At 35.1% G+C, this 18,867-nt stretch overlaps 1 long non-coding RNA gene across 1 annotated transcript in view; it reads right to left on the minus strand.

Annotated features, from left to right (window-relative positions):
* The window catches only part of LOC128294092 (uncharacterized), a 90,840-nt gene extending 88,529 nt beyond the window's left edge, over window positions 1–2,311 (minus strand). Inside the window, exon 1 of the long non-coding RNA XR_008284332.1 lies at window positions 2,211–2,311. This is a non-coding gene — a long non-coding RNA (uncharacterized LOC128294092). The remainder of the gene's footprint in view (window positions 1–2,210) is intronic.
* Between the last annotated feature and the right edge of the window lie 16,556 nt (window positions 2,312–18,867).

Raw genomic sequence — 18,867 nt, forward strand, 5'->3', positions numbered from 1 at the left:
GTTTTAAAACTTGTATTATATATTTATTTTTATTTATATATCAATAATTACTTTATTTATATTCTATTATTACACATTTTGAAAATATTATAATATTATAATTTGTATAATGCTTATATTTCATCATTAATTACTTATTTTATATTATTCTAAACTTATATTCATATATATATATATATATATATATATATATATATATTATATAATTATTTCATTATAAATATAAATTCTTTTACATATTTGATATTTTATACATTATTTTTCTAAACCAATATATTTTATCTTTTTATATAACTATTATTCATATAAATATATTTTTTATTGTATATTATATTTTAAATTTATTATTAAATATCACAATTTTTTATTACATGCTCATTTTACTTATCAATTGTTTATATTATACATATATTTTTAGAATTAATGTATTATTGTTGTTATGTATTTTATATGTTATGTAATATCTTAGACTTTTATAATTCATTTTCAAATGCATATTTTATATATATATGTACATTGATATATTGTATTATATGCATTGTAACACCCCAAACCAAATTTCAGACGTTATGACCGGATCCGACATGCGTTCAAAACATTTTATATTATTGGTCCAAAAACTTACTTAGTGTTTTAAAAGATAATTTCATTATAGGTTAAAGTGAATGGAAGTTGTGCACGGTAGGAAACCGAAAAGAGGTGGTGAGTCCATCTGATTGCTATACCAAGCTCCTTCGGATCCAATCCTAGACATGCATACCGCCATTGTCACACCTTAACGTCATGGATATTTCTAGGAAACCGATTTTGATTAATTCATTTTTAGGAAAAGTGATTAATTTTGGAAAATACTTTCATTGCGGAAGCTTTGCTTGTTGTCGTATTATTTTGAAATCAATTGTTGTTTTTGAAAACGTGCCCTAAAGCTATCCAATTTCAACAGTTAAAATAAGTAATACCTATCTTAGTAACACATATTAAAACCATAAAAATAATTAAGCGGCCTTATTACATTTAAAAACCCAAAACTTCAAACGTAAATAAAAGGATGTCCAGTTCACGTAAGAAAACCAAACTTTGAAGCGGGTGGCCACTCAATTCGCTCACGACTCAAGCCCACTATGGTTGGGGATTTCTGCGTGGATGAAAATAAAAGGGGTGAGTTTGGGGAAACTCGATGTGTAAGGAAAACCCATTCAAAGCCCAAGTCACCAGCCTATTGGGCCTAAGCCCATTCAGTAATGATGGTATGGACGAGCCCTTTTCAGATTATAATAAACGGGCCTTAGCCCTTATTCAGATAACAATATGGCCCATAGGCCCATTTCAAAATACATGCAACATCAATAACATATGCAAGCCCATTTGGGGGGACTACTCGACCCAGCAACCACTACACTCCACCCGTACCAGCCATACACTCCATGTGGGGATAGCTCAACCCACCCAAATTTAACACTCCACGATTTAAACATTGTTTGCTCGATTAATAAGAATTGAGGTAAAGCCTCCAAGACGTGGACAAGCCACTTTCAAGACTTCCTCTGTCAATATCCAAATCTCATGCATCGATAATAACAACATGGCATGCGATAAATAACAACAGTCAAACATGCATTTAGGTCAATTTAACCCTAGGAGTATTTCGGTAATTTATCTACTAGGGGTAAAACTATAAATTTTCCACTTTTAAAGGTATTTCAGTAATTTATCTATTTTAGGGTTTTTCATGCATATTCCTACTTTTCACGTACTAACGAATCACGCATTGAGGGTTCTTATCAATTGGGCCGTTGGCCCATCATTCCAATTTTGGCCCATTAAGCCCAAAAATATCAAAGGCACGTAAATCATGCACTTTGCAGTCCAAATTTTGCAGCTTACCAAAAACATTAATCGATTTACCTCACGAGCATTCGCACACTCGCAAATTTACAAAATACCGGTTTTCGACATTTCGGCTTTTCGACTTTTGCCGATCCAGACTAAGAAAGAGGGTGTTAGTTACACACACTTTGCGATGCATTTATATGTCGACGAGATCCATACACGAACCGCCTACAATTGGATTACTAACACGTTAATCTAACTATTCAAATACAAACTACGTATTAACCCCTTACAATATTCGGCCAACCACACCTACAGATCATAGTAAGCTTATCAGAAATCAATAAGCAACTCATTAACAAATTTTTGTCAATGTTTACCACATAATCATAATCTCACTGCAAGCTGTCTTCCTGAACAACAGTCACTAAATCATTTATAACTGGAGCTATGAAACTCCAAATCAAGTGCCGTTAATTTTACCTGAAAATAGACTCATATATCTTCTATCCGTAAAATTTTCAGAATTTTTGGTTTAGCCAATCAATACCAGATTTTTCTGAAAGTTTCCCATGTTTCACTATTTGACTAATCTGACCACTCTTCATTACGAATCAAATTTCTCATTGTACAGAATTCAAAATATGTTCTCGTTTATTTCATTTGAAACTAGACTCAACAAGCTTTAATTACATAATTTATTCAGCTTCTAATTCATCTCTCACAATTTATGGTGATTTTCCAAAGTCACGTTACTATTGCTGTCCCAAGCAGATTTATTACCAAATTCACTCTTTCACACCTAACTTGCATGCTTGTTATTTAAACATGTATATCACCAATCAATCATCACACATCTATGATTTTACTGAAGTATAATCTCCATTTCATCATTTTAAAGCACAACATGTTAGCCAATTTTTCCCCTTAGCATCTAAGGCACATGCATGCTCATTTGTTTGGCTCAACTTCACCTATCTTCCATTTTTCATCAAAAGAACATGAAACAACAACCATTTCCTTCATTTTATTTCATGACTAAATGCTCACAACACAACTAAAAATCAAAATATGCTTCAAGAGTTAAGGTAGAATCAAGAAGAACTCATGAACCTCAAAATAGAAGCAAGGTACCAAGAACTTACCTTCAATTTTCCTCCTCCTAGTGACAGAATATTCAAGAGCTTTCTCCTCTCCTTTCTCTTCTCTAACTTTAGGCTATGATGAACAAAGATGGACAAAACTTTGTTTTTTTCACCCCTTTTTCTTTTAATAAAATTTCATATTTTATCCATTTAATTCTTTAATACAAAAGACATGAAATGCCCATCATGGAACATTTACCTAAACCATTATCATGGAACATTTACCTAACCCATTATCATGGAATATTTACCTAATCCATTATCATGGAACATTCACCTAACTCATTATCAATTTGTACCATGAATTATGGATATCAAGTGCTCATATTGTCTACAACAACATGATGGCTAGCCACTTTATGTAAAATGGGAGGTTTGTCATGCAAATCCTCCTATTTTGCACTCCTATTTATTTGGCCACTTCAATTTAGCCTATAGCATTTTCAAACATTTTCACATAGGTTCTATTTCATAATTTCACCCCCTTTTTCTTATGGAACAAAAATTAACTAAAATTGCCGGGTTTTATCTTAAGCTTGGGCCTTCTAGAGGCCCACTAACATAATTAAACCTATGCCAACATTCACAGAATTCCCGAAAATTGGGGCGTTACAACTCTACCCTCCTTAAAGAAATTTCGTCCTCGAAATTTACCTGATCCAAACATTGAGGGTATTACTGTTGCATCGCCTCTTCTAGCTCCCAAGTGGCTTCCTCTTTGCCATGATTACGCCAAAGCACTTTCACTAACAGGACAGATTTCCTTCTGAGAACCTTAACATCTTGAGTCAATATTTGCGTAGGCTCCTCCTCAAAGGTCAAATCAGTCTGAACTTCAATTTCTGCAACTGGCATGACATGAGCAGGGTCAGAATGATAACGCCTTAACATGGAGACGTGAAAAAAACATCGTGAATCCTGTCTAACTCTGGAGGCAATTCCAATTGATAAGCCACTGGGCCTACTCGCTTCAAAACCCGATAAGGCCCAATGAACCGCGGACTCAACTTGCCCTTCTTACCAAACCTTAATATTTTCTTCCAAGGAGAAACCTTTAAGAAAACCATATCACCTACTGAGTACTCAATCTCCTTACGTTTCAAATTTGCATACGACTTTTGCCTATCAGATGCTTCTCTTAACCGGTCCCTAATTATTCTGACCTTATCCTCAGTATCAACGACCAACTCTGGTCCAAGAACTTGTCGCTCTCCTAGTTCAGTCCAACAACTAGGTGTATGACACCTTCGTCCATACAGTGCTTCATACGGTGCCATTTGAATACTCGCCTGGTAACTGTTATTGTACGCAAATTCTGCCAATGGCAAGTAATTCTCCCAACTACCTCGAAAATCAATCACGCATCCCCTCAACATGTCCTCCAGAATTTGAATAACCCTTTCCGATTGACCATCAGTCTGGGATGGAAAGCCGTACTAAAATTCAATCGCGTCCCCAACGCCTCATGCAACTTTTTCCAAAACCGAGATGTAAATTTGGGATCCCGATCAGAAATAATTGAAACTGGGACTCCATGAAGTCGCACAATCTCCGCTACATACAACTTGGCTAACTTTTGAAGTGAAAAGTCAGTACGAACAGGTATGAAATGGGTCGATTTGGTCAACCTATCCACAATCACCCACACCGAGTCTTTCTTTGATGGTGTCAAGGGCAGCCCACTCACAAAGTCCATGGTTACCCTCTCCCACTTCCAAAGTGGTATCTTCACTGACTGTAACAGTCCAGAGGGTAATTGATGCTCAGATTTCACTTGCTGGCATGTCAGACATTTCCCTACAAACTCCGTTACTTCTCGTTTAAGTCCAGGCCACCAATACAATTCTCGCAAGTCGTGATACAACTTGTTCCCTCCAGGATGCATGGTATAAAGTCCTCCATGAGCTTCCTTCAATACTGTCTGCCTCAAATCAGAGTCCTTCGGAACACAAATTCTTCCTCGGAAACACAGAACTCCTTCGCCATTTAACCCAAACTCAGAAGTTTCCCATTCCTAAACTTGTTGAAAACGAGTGACCAAAGACTCATCGTTCAATTGCTTTTTCTTAATCTGATCTACCCAGGTTGGCCTCACTTACAACTCAGCCAACAGACTTCTATCATCATACAGACTCAGACGAGCAAACATTGCTCTCAGACCAGATACAGTTCTACGACTTAGAGTATCGACTACCACATTAGCCTTGCCTGGTGATACTCGATCGAATAGTCATAATCCTTAAGCAACTCAATCCATCTCCTTTGCCTAAGGTTCAGCTCCTTCTGAGTCAACAAATACTTAAGACCCTTGTGGTCTATGTATATAATACACCTCTCTCCATACAAGTAATGTCTCCAAATCTTAAGTGCAAATATCACTGCCGCCAACTCCAAATCATGAGTAAGATAGTTCCCTTCGTGAGGTTTAAGCTGTCGTGATGCATATGCAACCACCTTACCCTCCTTCATTAACACGCAGCCCAAACCCGCATGTGATGCGTCACTGTACACAGTAAAATCCTTCCCAGACTCCGGCTGAATCAACACAGGTGCTTCAGTCAGAACTTTCTTCAACTTCTCAAAAGCTTCCTACTGCTTCTCAGTCCATACAAACGGTACTCCTTTCCTTATGAGTTTTGTCAGAGGTGCTGCCATCACAGAAAAACCTTCCACAAACCTTCTGTAGTATTCTGCCAGTCCTAGGAAATTCCGTATTTTCGACACTGACCTAGGCGGCTTCCACTCCAAAATCGCTTCAATTTTTCGAAGGTCCACCTTAATCCCCTCAGTAGAGACCGCATGTCCTAAGAAGGTTACCTCCCTCAACCAAAGTTCAGACTTGCTAAACTTCACAAAGAGTTCCTTCTCCTTTAACACTTGCAGCACTATACGGAGATGCTCATCATGTTTCGCTTCAGTTTCAGAAAATACCAGGATATCATTAATAAAGACGAATACGAACTGATAAAAAAATGGTTGGAACACATGATTCATCAGATCCATAAATGCTGCAGGAGCGTTCGTCAGTCCAAATGGCATAACCAGAAACTCGTAATGACCATACCGAGTCCTGAATACTGTCTTATGGATATCTGCCTCCTTGACCCTTAACTGATAATATCCAGATCGAAGGTTGATCTTGGAAAATACAAAAGCTCCTCTAAGTTGGTCAAACAGATCGTCAATCCTTGGCAGTAGATACTTATTCTTAATCGTCAGTTTGTTCAACTGGTAATAATCAATGCACATCCGCATCGTACCATCCTTCTTTTTCATGAATAGCACCGGTGCTCCCCATGGAGACACGCTTGGCCTAATGAAGCCCCTATCCAACAACTTTTGAATTTGAGTCTTTAATTCCACTAACTCCTTCAATGCCATCCTATACGATGCGATGGATACGGGCACCGTTCCAGGCAACAAATCTTTTCCAAACTCAACTTCTCGGTTCGGAGGCAATCCTGGAAGCTCTTCTGGAAAAACATCTTAGAACTCCTTTACGGTCCTAACCTTATCCACTGTCAGTTCCTCCTCTTCTGACTGACTTACAAATGCCAAATAGGCCTCACAACCTTTCCGAATCCACTTTTCAGCTCTTAAAGCCGACACCACATTGGATAAATAATCCTTTCGCTCACCTATCACCATAACCTCCTCATCCTTTGTGGTCCTTAACACTATTCGTTTAGCAGCACAATCTAGAGTCGCTTTATGCTTAACAAGCCAGTCCATTCCCAAAATGAGATCAAACTCTCCGAACGGTAACTCCATCAGATCTCCAGGGAAAATCTTACCTTGAGTTTCCAAGGGTACATCCCTATACAGTTTGTCTACCCTAACCAAGTGACCCAAAGGACTTAGTACAGATACCCCACTCACAATCTCCTCAGAGCAGTCTAAGTTGTCCATAATCCGTTCTGTGGCCTCCAATCAATATTCTGCCACATTCGAGGCGATACCAGACACACCCCTAAAGATCTTTGCTCTGTTGGCCCGAATTCGTTCAGAAATAGATCCCCGAACTCCATTGCCCGCACTTGCCCCGGCAACCCTTTCCAGAACACGAAGCATTGCCTGTGACAGGGCATCATCCCCGGCATCGCGGTCATAAGACTCTACCTCTGTTGTCGGTGGTACCGGTGCATCCACCACCGGCATATGTCTCGAATAGAGCGTGTAGCCACTCATTCGATTAGGGACACTACTCGACGAGTCTTTCTCCGCTTAAGCTTAAAAAAGGCTTCCCCCTATGAGGTGTGAAGCATTGATTTCCCTACCCAGCTAGAAAAGTATAAGTGATTGATAAAGAACTTCTTAGCCGATCCCATAATAGCTTCTTTTCATTTTCACTCCCAATGTACATATGGCACAATATTACAAGAAGCTTGAAGTGCAGCATTCCAGGCTCTATACCCCAACCCAACTTGCTCCGGCCCTGGGTCTATCATCCTCCTCATTATAATCCTCCTAAAAATAAAAAAATAGGGCCCTAAAATAAATATAATTATAGATTATTAAAATAACGATTATGATTCTTCTTTGAAAAAAAGCAGTACAAAGAGATTAGACTATAGGATGAGACTAAGCAGCCACCGACCGTTCCGACGCGCCCCTGACCTATTTTGATTGAGGCCAAATTCTGAGTAAAAAGTTTTTTATAAGTAACGAGAAGCTCTCAAGAGTGATCGGTAGGATACCTTTTATACGAAAGAATCATCTTTTATGAAACTCATCTATCTCGGCTAGTCAATTGATTAAAGAGGGTTCCGTTCCTCAAAGAAAGAAGAGTCCTGTATGAAACAAGCAAAGTGAAGGGAAGGAAACAAAGCATGATTGTACGCCTTCGATTGAGAGTTATCACCTTCTAATTCGGTTCGTCGGATAGACTTCATTCAAGAACGCCGCCGCCCCTGAAATTAATAAGAAAACAAGTGCTTCGTTTGAAATAAAATCCTTGGGCTAGTTGGCTAATCTGGAGCAAGCTTAATTATGAATCTGTTGAGTCTTCTGCGGCTCTAGTTCTTTGACTATAGACCAATGAAAAGAGGGCTCAGCATCGGGAAGCCTACTCCTCGGGCTGTTTGGTACTTTATATTATATGTTTTCCGTGGAGAAAGACTCTTTCTAAAGACTAAAAATTCGCTGTCCTAACCGTGCGATTTCAGGGCATCTTTTCAAGTATTCATCTAAACTAAATGCTGGTGTCGGGTATCATCTCGATCCATTGGCAGCAGAAAAGAGTGATAGCTAGCTTAATTCTAGGGGTTCTAAACTATGAAGATCTCGCTCGAGTACTTCCTCGGCTTCGTCCACGGCCTCTTGTACTCATATCGTATTATCTTGATTATGAATTTTTATGCATCAATTAATATTCCAGTGTTTATTATAGATGTTTTATGAATCAGACAGTAGTTCAGAGTTTGTTTTCGCAGAATCGAAGTCTAGCTACAGTTTTAGTCTCTTATCAGATTTTCCTATGGTTTCAGTATCATCCTATCTAGAGTATCCTAATAGGGTTTTAGTACAGACAGATAATTCAGGAAAATATTCAGAAAAGTTTAGAGTAATACTTACAGACTTGAGCCAGAGATTCGGAATGCCACCTTCTAAAGATCTAAATTTTGAAAATCGAGTTTTTCGCATTCTTTATAAAATTTTCGTTTTCAAAAATCTTTGTTTTCGTAAACCCATTCCACAGCCGAGTTATTGCAACCTAGGCTCTGATACCACTAAATGTAACACCCCAGACTCGGCCCAGACGTTATGACCGGATCCGACATGCGTTCAAAACATTTTATATTATTGGGCCAAAAAAAACTTACTTAGTGTTTTAAAAGATAATTTCATTATAGGTTAAAGTAAATGGAAGTCATGCACCGGTAGGAAACCGAAAAGAGATGGTGAGTCCATCGGATTTGCTATACCAAGCTCCCTTCGGATCCAATCCTGACATGCATACCGCCATTGCCACACCTTAACGTCATGGATATTTCTAGGAAACCGATTTTGATTAATTCATTTTTAGGAAAAGTGATTAATTTTGGAAAATAATTTCATTGCGGAAGCTTTGTTTGTTGTCGTATTATTTTGAAATCAATTTTGTTTTTGAAAACGCGCCCTAAAGCTATCCAATTTCAACAATTAAAATAAGTAATACCTATCTTAGTAACACATATTAAAACCATCAAAAATAATTAAGCGACCTTATTACATTTAAAAAACCCAAAACTTCAAACGTAAATAAAAGGATGTCCAGTTTCACCAAAAGAAAACTAAACTTTGAGCGGTGGCCACTCAATTCCTCACGACTTCAAGCCCACTATGGTTAGGGATTTCTGCGTGGATGAAAATAAAGGGGTGAGTTTGGGGAAACTCAGTGTAAGGAAAACCCATTCAAAGCCCAAGTCGTCAAGCCTATTGGGCCTAAGCCCATTCAGTAATAATGGTCTGGACCGAGCCCTTTTCGATTACAATAAAGCGGACCTTAGCCCTTATTCGGATAACAATATGGCCCATAGGCCCATTTCAAAATACATGCAACATCAATAACATATGCAAGCCCATTTGGGAGACTACTCAACCCACCAACCACTACACTCCACCCGTACCAGCCATACACTCCATGTGGGATAGCTCAACCCACCCAAATTAACACTCACACATTCAAAGATTCTTCGCTCGATTAACATAAATTGAGGTAAAGCCTCCAAAGACGTGGACAAGCCACTTTCAAGACTTCTCTGTCAATATCCAAATCCCATGCATCGATAATAACAACATGGCATGCGATAAATAACAACGATCAAACATGCATTTAGGTCAATTTAACCCTAGGAGTATTTGGTAATTTATCTACTAGGGTAAAAGCGTAAATTTTCCACTTTTAAAGGTATTTCAATAATTTATCTATTTTAGGGTTTTTCATGCATATTCCTACTTTTCACGTACTAACGAATCACGTCTTGAGGGTTCTTCTTGAATTGGGCCGTTGGCCCATCATTCCAATTTTGGCCCATTAAGCCCAAAAATATCGAGGCACGTAAATCATGCACTTTGCAATCCAAATTTTGCAGCTTACCAAAACATTACTCGATTTACCTCACGAGCATTCGCACACTCGCAAATCTACAAAATACCGGTTTTCGGCATTTCGGCTTTTCGACTTTTGTCGATCCAGACTAAGAAAGAGGGTGTTAGTTACACACCTGTTTGCGACGATATGCTGATGAGATCCACACACGAACCGCCTACAATTGGATTACTAACACGTTAATCTAACTATTCAAATACAAACTATGTATTAACCCCTTACAATATTCAGCCAACCACACCTACAGATCATAGTAAGCTTATAAGAAATCAATAAGCAACTTATTAACAAATTTTTGTCAATGTTTACCACATAATCATAATCTCACTGCGAGCTGTCTTCCTGAACAATAGTCACTAAATCATTTATACCTGGAGCTACGAAACTCCAAATCAAGTGCCGTTAATTTTACCTAAAAATAGACTCATATATCTTCTATCCATAAAATTTTCAGAATTTTTGGTTTAGCCAATCAATACCAGATTTTTCTGAAAGTTTCCCATGTTTCACTATTTGACTAATCTGACCACTCTTCATTACGAATCAAATTTCTCATTGTAAAGATTTCAAAATATGGTCTCGTTTATTTCATTTGAAACTAGACTCAACAAGATTTAATTACATAATTTATTCAGCTTCTAATTCATCTCTCACAATTTATGGTGATTTTCCAAAGTCACGTTACTATTGCTGTCCCAAGCAGATTTATTACCAAATTCACTCTTTCACACCTAACTTGCATGCTTGTTATTTAAACATGTATATCACCAATCAATCATCACATATCTATGATTTTACTGAAGTATAATCTCCATTTCATCATTTTAAAGCACAACATGTTAGCCAATTTTTCCCCTTAGCATCTAAGGCACATGCATGCTCATTTGTTTGGCTCAACTTCACCTATCTTCCATTTTTCATCAAAAGAACATGAAACAACAACCATTTCCTTCATTTTATTTCATGACTAAATGCTCACAACACAACTAAAAATTAAAATATGCTTCAAGAGTTAAGGTAGAATCAAGAAGAACTCATGAACCTCAAAATAGAAGCAAGGTACCAAGAACTTACCTTCAGTTTTCCTCCTCCAAGTGACCGAATATTCAAGAGCTTTCTCCTCTCCTTTCTCTTCTCTAACTTTAGGCTATGATGAACAAAGATGGACAAAACTTTGTTCTTTTCACCCCTTTTTCTTTTAATAAAATTTCATATTTCATCCATTTAATTCTTTAATACAAAAGACATGAAATGCCCATCATGGAACATTTACCTAAACCATTATCATGGAATATTTACCTAACCCATTATCATGGAATATTTACCTAATCCATTATCATTGAACATTTACCTAACCCATTATCAATTTGTACCATGAATTATGGATATCAAGTGCTCATATTGTCTACAACAACATGATGGTTAGCCACTTCATGTAAAATGGGAGGTTTGTCATGCAAATCCTCCTATTTTGCACTCCTATTTATTTGGCCACTTCAATTTAGCCTATAGCATTTTCAAACATTTTCACATAGGTTTTATTTCATAATTTCACCCCCTTTTTCTTATGGAACAAAAATTAACTAAAATTGCCGAGTTCTATCTTAAGCTTGGGCCTTCTAGAGGCCCACTAACATAATTAAACCTATGTCAACATTCACAGAATTCCCGAAAATTGGGGCATTACATGCATCACTTCATTTATTAATCCATTCATGTGTACATTAAATTACTGGACTGTATATTTTATATTTTATGTAGATTCCATTTATCCATTTTTATGCATGTCATCTATTTTTACTCATACATATTTTACACATTAATATTTACCATGTATTTTTATATTTATTATCTAATGTTTTATTTATGATATATTGTATATAATTGGTGCATTTATTATGTTTTCTTTTTGGGTATATTCCTATTTGCTTAGCATAATTATTTTTATTATTCTATTTTTCCCTCTATATATAGTGATTGCATTTGTATAAAGTGCTATAATATTTTGTGATATACGTTATTTGAATATCTATGTTTTGTAATACAGAATTGTCACTCTAAAAGCTTATTTAAAAACAATATTTATAAGTTTTATAAAAATAAAAGCAATGCTTGATGTTTGGAAACTTCGAGAAGGTAGTGCCCTAACTTACTGGGTTGCCACATTTCTCGTTGAGTTCAAATAATCAAGCACCTTTCTAAAATTTTTTAAAGGATTTCAAAATACGAGTAACTGTCTTGAAATTTCAAAGCGTTGTGTCCAAATTTACTGGATATGACGTTTTGACGTCTCAAGATAGGGATTTCCAAAAATGTTTAACTTAGTCTCGAATGTCTTAACATAGTGCGTCCTAACTTATTGGATGTAATATTTTGATTCATTTGATACAAATAAACCCTAATTTTCAAAATCAAAATATTGTAAAGAGGATTACATCTAAAATTTTTGTTAAATTTTCGACATTAAAGACACTTGATAATTAATTAGGTACCAATTTTTGGGCGTTACGAGGGTGCTAACCCTTTCTCGTACGTAACCGACTCCCGAATCCGTTTTCTCGACTTTCGTAGACCAAAACTAATGATTTTAAAACAAAATGTTTTAAAGGTAATCCAATCACACCTAAAAGATTGGTGGCGACTCCCGTTTTCGTTTTTCTTAAAGTCGATTCCCATTTTCCAAAACCCGATTTAAAAATGATTTCGACAACATTATCTTCATTAGTAATGACCCTAAGACCCAATTTTTCTCAAGTTGCCATACCTCTATAGCTTCCTCCCAAAATTTATTTTTTCAATTAAGCAATTCAAAACCAAATCAAGAGTGATTTGCAATTTACCCCCAATGACAAAAGTTTTGAAAAACTATTTTTTATATTTCCTACCTCTCCCTTTTTTTCTTAAACCCAAGCTCCACAATTCTTTGTTATTCATTTTCAAACATAGATTTAACTTTTCTTGATTTGGATTTTTTAGGCATCATATTCACTTGGCATTCACCTTCACTCCTTGTACTCAAGTCGCAAGGACTAGATTCTATTAGCAAATCTTCTCTAGTCTCTTTCTCAAGAAGAAACCTGTTTATAGAAATACCTTTCACTTCCACTGCATCCCACACTCCCTAATCCCAGCAATAGAAAAACCCATATCCTGTAAGTTAGCCACATCCGTGAAGAAATAAGATTAGTATCCATTTATTCATTTTCAATAGCCAATTGGGCCCCTAAAAAAGTAGAATCAAAGCCACCTCAGTCATGCTAGCATTACCTTCCTTATGTTGATCCCACGTGCTTATTTTTGGAAATAGGAGAGTTGTTACTAGCCATTTCTTCAAACCCAACCAATAGGATCCGAATAAAATATCCATGGAGCAAGAGACGGTTAACTAAGGCAAGCCCAAGTAAAGAAAATTAATTCTGGCAACACAAACAAACTTGTCTTGAAGATCAACAAATATTGTAGTGAGGTTTAAAGAATACTAACCTCAATTTCAATTGGTATGCACTGTAAAACGTATATTTCTCAGCTCGCCAAAAAATTTGAGTGGATGTTGTTTCGCTGTCAACAGACCGACAGACAGTGACTTGGCCACTTGTCTCTTTCTTCCTCAAATTTGCACGTTCTTGCCATTTACTGGATTTTGATTAGCGCCAGAATCTTGCTTAAATGGATAAAGTAAAGCTACAAAAAATGGTCGTTAGATTGTTGGCCTATGTCTATATACTAGAGGTGTGCATGGCCGGATTGGGTCGGGTTCGGGTAGGGTCCATAAAAAAATTTTGGCCCACTTTCAAGGCCCAGGCCCGGCCCGTCCCGAAATATGGGCCTATAAATTTGTCCAAACCCGACCCAAGAAAAAAATGGTAGGCCCGAGCCCGGCCCGGCCATATTATTTTTTTTCTTTTTTTATTAAATAAAAACTTTAAAATATAATAAATCAAATACATTTAAAACATAAAAACAAATATTAAAACAAAAAAATAAAAATGAGACTAAAATAATTCTTAAAATAATACATAAATTAAAAATATAATAAAAAGTAATTATATTAAAATTGAAAATTTAAAACAAATTAGAACTAAATTAAGAACTAAATTATATTAATAACAAAAGTTTTACAATATCAAAATAACATTAAAAACAACTAAAAGAGTAAAGTAAAAGTACTAAAGTTACTTAAAATTAAAAATAAAAAATTTTAAAATAATTTAATATTAAAATCAATTTGGTAGGGCAGGCCCTGGCTAAAAAACTTACTGAGGCACGGCCCATTTTTTAAACGGGCCTCGTTTTTTTATCTAAGCCCATTTTTCGGGCCTATATTTTTACCCAAACCTCCCATTTTTTGGACGGGCCTTCGGGCCGGGTCGGGCCGCCTGGCCCATGCACACCTCTACTATATACTAGTCGTAATCTCACCTAAAAGTTGATGACATTTATGAATACGAGTCGTAATTTCATTTACAGTTGATGTTAGAAGACAGTTATGAAGGGTGTTAAAAAAAAGTATTCTGATTAATAGCTTAAGCAGTTTTCTACAATTTAATGATGAGATTTATAATTTTTTTATTTTTATGAACAGTTAACTATTAGTTGTGGAGTAAGTCTTAGTTCGATTAGTATCGATATTGTTATTAGTTTAGGAGGACGTGAGTTCAAGTGCATTGAAGTGCATTATCATCTTATTTAAGGGTTAGAGAAGGACTATAGGTAGTTCTAAATATTATATCAAAAGAGCATATATAATAAAACCTATAATAATAATAATATTTTTATACATTATTTAGTATTTACTATACAATAATATTAATATGTTACTGAAATTTAATGTGTAAATTGAAATATTATTTTTGGTACAACAATGACTTGAACCTAATTAAAGAGGAGATAAACACTCGACTAATAGGCCACAACTTAGAGTTCGTAAGTTAAAATAATTTTAAACTAAAAATATATATAATCATAATATCATGTTATAATAATTTAATATTTGTAAATATGGGAAGTTTTTTTATATTTTTATAATTAGCGTTATTCTTTTGTTATAGTTTATGAAATTGCCTATTATGCTGTAAATAAATTAATATTATCTTATAATATATTTTTATTTATAATTTTTTTAAATTTAATCTGAAAGACATTGTATTTAAACTTAATTGTGATTTACCCTACCGAGTTATCATAACTTCAAACTTAAATGATTAATAATAGTTGTAATTACATGAATATCTTTTAAAAAATTTGTAAATTTTTCTTATCATTTATATTAATATCTTATATAAATTTTAAAATTATATAATTAGTTTTGTTATATATAAATAAAATGTAAAAAGTTCATAAAAAATATTATTGATTGAAGAGTTGTCTGGATTTATATCTTTTAACAATTTTTGTATTGATGCATTACAATCATTTAGGTATTGTTAGGAAAGTAGAGAAAATTGGAATATAGAAAATTGAAAGAATAAAAATAGAACGACAAAATATATATATATATATATATATATATATATATATATATATATATAAAGTTTATTTTTATAAGTGTGCTTAGTAGGAAAGATGAAAAATAAAAATAAAAATTATTTTTTTTCCTCAAGTGCTCGGTAAAGTTGAAAAGGGAAAGTAAAGAAAATAAAACAGTTGAAAAATGTGTAACTTGAAGTAACATTCACTGCTCTCACATTTTTTATTCTCTCCTTTTATTGATCTAATTTAAAATTGTTAGGATTTCGACCCGATTAAGCAACGAACAAGAAAATAGCGGAATAAATTGAGAAATTGAATACACAAATTTAACGTGGAAAAACCCCTCCAAAGAGGATAAAAAATCACGGATAAAGATAATTTTACTATAATGGCAAAAGAACGAAGAGTACAAAAAATGGAGATAAAAACTAAACCCCAAAAACCCGAAAACAAAGAACTCACAAAACGTAAACACAAAATTCTCTAAATGTGTTATGAGTTCTAATCTCTATTTTTTGTACTCTTCGTTCTTTTGCCATTATAGTAAAATTATCTTTGCCCGTGGTTTTTTATCCTCTTTGGAGGGGTTTTTCCACGTTAAATTTGTGTGTTCAATTTCTCAATTTATTCCGCTATTTTCTTGTTTGTTGTTTAATCGGGTCGAAATCCTAACAAATGGTATCAGAGCTAGTTCAATTTTTCATAGATCAGCCCGTTCAGAGATGGCAACAACAAGGTTTGAAATTGAGAAGTTCGATGATGAGACAAATTTCAATCTGTGGCAAGTTCGGATGATGGCAATTCTAGTTCAATCCAGTTTGAAAAAGGTTGTTACTGGGAAAAAGCCTGAGAATCTAAATAAAACAGAATGAGAAGAGCTTGATGAAAAGGCTTTGTCTGCAATCCAGTTGTGCCTCGCGAATATGGTATTGCAGGAGGTATTGATGGAGAAGACCTCATCCGCTTTATGGAAAAGGTTAGAAACTCTTTATGCGACTAAGTCTCTGCCTAACCGTTTAGTGTTGAAACAACGTCTATTTATGTTTCGCATGAACGAAGGTGAGCTTCTTAGAGATCACATCAGTCAATTTATTACTCTTTTAAATGATTTAAAGAATGTTGAGGTTCATATTGACGATGAAAATCAGGCTATGCTATTATTGTGCTCTTTACCCCCTTCATACAAGTCTTTCAGGGAAACCATGATTTATGGCAAAGACAAACTCTCATTCGAATATGTGAAGGGTCATTTGTTGAGTAGAGACAAACTCGACAATGAGCTTCATTTGGATAGCAAGACAGATAGGCAAGCTTCCGTTTTGGTAGCATCAAAGAAACGAGATAAAAGGTGTCACTATTGTAAAAAGTTAGGTCACGTCAAAGCATATTGTTATAAACTGCGAAATAAAAAAGTTGCTGAGAGTAACGAGGAAGATGTAGCTGGTGCTAATTTGGCCGATGAAAATGGTGATGATTTCTTGTTAGTGTCAACAAGCGATAACACCAAGCTCACGTCCGAGTGAATCCTAGATTCAGGATGTTCTTTCCACATGTGTCCCAATAGAGAATGGTTCTCCACATACAGTTCGATTGAAGGTGGAGTTGTGCGCATGGGAAACGATTCATCTAGTAAGGTAATTGGTATTGGTATTGTTAAAATTTAAATGCACGATGGGGCGATTAGGACACTCTTAGATGTCAGGTATGTACCTGATTTACGAAAGAATCTCATCTCCTTAAGTATTTTAGACTTGAAAGGATGCAAAATCAACATCGATTCTAGCGACATTAAAGTATCTCGTGGAGCTCTCATTTTGTTAAAAGGTAAAAGAACCGGCAGTCTTTATATTCTGGAAGATTATACAGTGACCGATGAAATCGGACGTCCCTCGTCCGTTACGGAGTTGAAGTCAACTTGTTTGGAGCGGAGGCAACTTGGTCATAGGAGGGAAAAAGGTATGACTATTTCGTTGAAGAGAGGTTCTCTTTTGGATGCAAGTTTTGAAAAGTTAGGGCACTGTGTTCGTGAAAATCAGACCCGGGTTAGTTTTGATTTGGCAGTGTACAAGTCGAAGGCTAGAAGTCTTCCAGATTCTAAGCACAAATTCGACTCAGTTAATTCCCTGCATAGTTCAAGATAGGCTCGTGACGGGCTTTGGCAAAGATGGCGTTGAGGAAATATGAGTCAAGGTGGAGATTTGTTAAATATGACTCCTATTTTTAGTCAAATTTAAAAAATAATCTTTCAGTTAAACTCTGTTTACTTGTTTCAATCAAACACTGATTAGTTTAGATTATTTTATTATTATTTGATCTATGAATTTAGTCTATAAATAGGCTCTTTTACAACCTTAGAAAATATGCCCATTAAAGATTAGAACTCATAACACATTTAGAGAATTTTGTGATTACGTTTTGTGGGTTTTTTGTTTTCGGGTTTTCCAGGTTTAGTTTTCATCTCCATCTTTTTGTACTCTTCGTTCTTTTGCCATTATAGTAAAATTATCTTTGCCCGTGGTTTTTTATCCTCTTTGGAGGGGTTTTTCCGCGTTAAATTTGTGTATTTAATTTCTCAATTTATTCCGCTACTTTCTTATTCGTTGCTTAATCGGGTCGAAATCCTAACAAAAATGATAGATTTTTATGCATTAGGATGAATAATGATTACCCTTCCTATTTTTTATTACTTTTTTTTTCAATCAAGCGCACTCAAATTTTATTTTATTTTTTCCACTTTTTTACTATTTCCTTTCATCTTCACTTTTCTACCATGCACACCCTTAATTTTCAGTCCCTCTTTAAAGTTTCATTATTGTCTAATGTTGTTTTAAGTGCCCTTAGTCAACAATCATATATTGTAGGTAAAAATAAAATAAATTATTTTATGGAGTTTAATAATATAAAGAAGTCTAATAAGTAAAAATTATGATTGTGTTATGAATATTTTATTAACTGGAGGCCCATCAAAAGTTAGATAAGTTTTGATTTACCTTAAATTCTAATAGTTATTAGAAGTAGAGTTATATTTTATTTATACTTCTTGTGTCTATAAATATAGACTTTAGAGAAGCATTGTAAATGATTTCAATTAATCAATAAAATACGTTTTCTCTTTGTTGTCTCATTCTCTTTGTTCTTTACCTTTTGTCTTTTTATTTTATAATATGTTATCAGCACGATTCTCTTTTATTTTATAATACGATACTCCAAATTTGCTGCTCAAGTTGTTTTTGTAACGCCCCAATTTTCGGGAATTCTGTGAATGTTGGCATAGGTTTAATTATGTTAGTGGGCCTCTAGAAGGCCCAAGCTTAAGATAGAACTCAGCAATTT

This window comes from Gossypium arboreum, chromosome 1 (assembly GCF_025698485.1).
Source record: "Gossypium arboreum isolate Shixiya-1 chromosome 1, ASM2569848v2, whole genome shotgun sequence".
Taxonomy (NCBI): Eukaryota; Viridiplantae; Streptophyta; class Magnoliopsida; order Malvales; family Malvaceae; genus Gossypium; species Gossypium arboreum.